The 2,157-nt window shown below is 45.0% G+C and overlaps 1 pseudogene; it reads left to right on the top strand.

The window, feature by feature from the left end:
• Positions 1-1,179, top strand: part of LOC101996326 — a 2,438-nt pseudogene extending 1,259 nt beyond the window's left edge.
• Positions 1,180-2,157: the final 978 nt, after the last annotated feature.

Genomic DNA, 2,157 nt, shown 5'->3' with positions numbered 1-2,157 from the left:
AGAATTGCATCAAAACAATACTCACATAGTTGTACTGCATCAAAGAAATAGAGATAGAGAATTGCATCAAGCCTGGAGTTCAACACTCTGGGACAACAAAGAATCCATGGGGTTGGGGGGACCAAAGGATAACACGTGTCTGATTATTCAACTGAAACATTCTTTTTGTATAGAACCATAAGATTATCTTACCCTGTTTTCTAACTTACACAGTATATTCCCAGTATTATTATTGAGTTCACTCATTTTCATCTCAGAGAGTTTCATAATCTACATAGCTAACAGTCTTGAATTGTCCTTGAAAATAAACAATTCTCATCTGTATGCATCCAAACTGGTGGGAGCCTCAGTAGTTTATGACTCAGCATTATCTCCCACTGTTCTAATCCTGACCCACACTCCTGTAGAGACAAGTCTCTGAAAATAACTGATCCGGTTATTGTCCTGTTTGTGCCCCATTTCCCACAGGCACCGAGCTTGTACCTGGCCCTGCGTGTGTGCATGTGTGTGCGTGTGTGTGCATGCGTGTGCGTGCGTGTGTGCATGTGTGTGCGTGCGTATGTGTGTGTTTGCGTGTGAGAATCACCCAGTCCCCTGTGAAAGACAGTTCTGGACCTATCCTTTCAATGAGTACCTTTAAGTTTTACATATAGTTACAAGAACCCAACTTACTTAATGCTTTTAACATTTCAGACACAAATAACAAAATTTCATTTTCATTTAGTTCTCAACCTTCCTAATGCTGTGACCCTTTTAGTACAGATCCTCATATTCCTGTAACCCCAAGCATAAAATTTTCTTTTCTACTTCATGACTTTAATTTTGCTACTGTTATAAATCACAATGTAAATATCTGTATTTTCCAATGGTCAAAGGCAACCCCTTGGGCCATTCAAACCCAAAGGAGTCACAACCCACAAATTGAGAACCCCTAACTTAGAGGAACTGAAGATTGCTTCAGGCAAGTCCATAAGCCCTTGCTGAAGGTAGGAAATAGGCCATACACTAAAATATGGACAATGCATCAGACATTTTTAAAATGCATCTAGAAGTGCCATACCGTAAATTTTCTAGGTAACCAAACATCCCATTCCACGCAAGCCAGTGACACTAGGGTTCCCCGAGTCAGCTGGTCTGCTGCAGTCCCTGGAGAGTCAAAGCTCTGAGCCTGTCCTTTAGCACCCCCACTTACAACCAGAACTGCAGGAATATGTGCATGGCCAAAACACCAATTCAACACTTTTTTTTTTTTTTTTTTTTTGGTAAATCTGTAGATCTTGTTGGTGAGCAAAAAGGCTGCTGTTCCTCTGGATTAGGGAGTAAAGCTCAAAAAGCTAGTGTGAGGGCAAAGTTAACCTGTAGGTCCCACTTTCCCGAGGACTGATAAATTCCTGGGCAGGGTCGGGGGTGGTTCATGTGAGAAACAAGCCACGTGTTTTCACTCCCCTAAACAATTTTGTTTGACCCGGATGTGCTCAAGCACGTAGGTGGGAGGTCTGTAGGCAGGATAAATGTCAGGATCTCTACTTGCCTCTGATTGGACCAAAAGAGAAATACAAAAGCATGATGGGTTTGCCTGTATGAGCCTCTGTAAAATGTGCCTTTTTCTGTAAGACTCAGTGTTAACATCTGCTGGCCTGGTCTGTCATTTAAGAGACAAGCCCTGCCCACTCCCAGCTTCCCCTTTCCAGCTGCCTGCCACCTACTCTCAGCCTGTACTCTCTCTGTGTCCTTCTTCTGGAGAGACAGCTTCTACCTCCCCCCCCTTCCCCTTACACCCCTTCTCTTTCGTTCCCCCTCCATAACCCACTAAGAAAACTCTGTACCCCAGCTCTCTCTGTATGACATATTTGTCTATCTCTCACCCACTGCAGTCTCCCACCCACAAAGGGGACCCGCCACTGCCCCTCGTGGGACCTCCGCCCCTTGTGGCACCAGCCTCAGAACCCACCTGTTTATAAATGATAACATTTTGGGTGACTGGGCCAGGCTCTCTCCATATTCACTTCTGCCAGCAGTGGGCTTGCTGAGGGCATGCCCCCGGGGACCCTGGACTGAGACCATTTTCCAGCTCCCTGTGCCCATTCCATTACTTTCACTGACTTTCATCTCTGGTTATTCCCCACAGCTGAGAACTGAGATCTGGCTTCTTGTTTC

The sequence above is a fragment of the Microtus ochrogaster genome, chromosome 26 (assembly GCF_000317375.1).
Source record: "Microtus ochrogaster isolate Prairie Vole_2 chromosome 26, MicOch1.0, whole genome shotgun sequence".
NCBI classification, from domain to species: domain Eukaryota; kingdom Metazoa; phylum Chordata; class Mammalia; order Rodentia; family Cricetidae; genus Microtus; species Microtus ochrogaster.
This window is presented reverse-complemented; position numbering and strand designations above follow the sequence as displayed.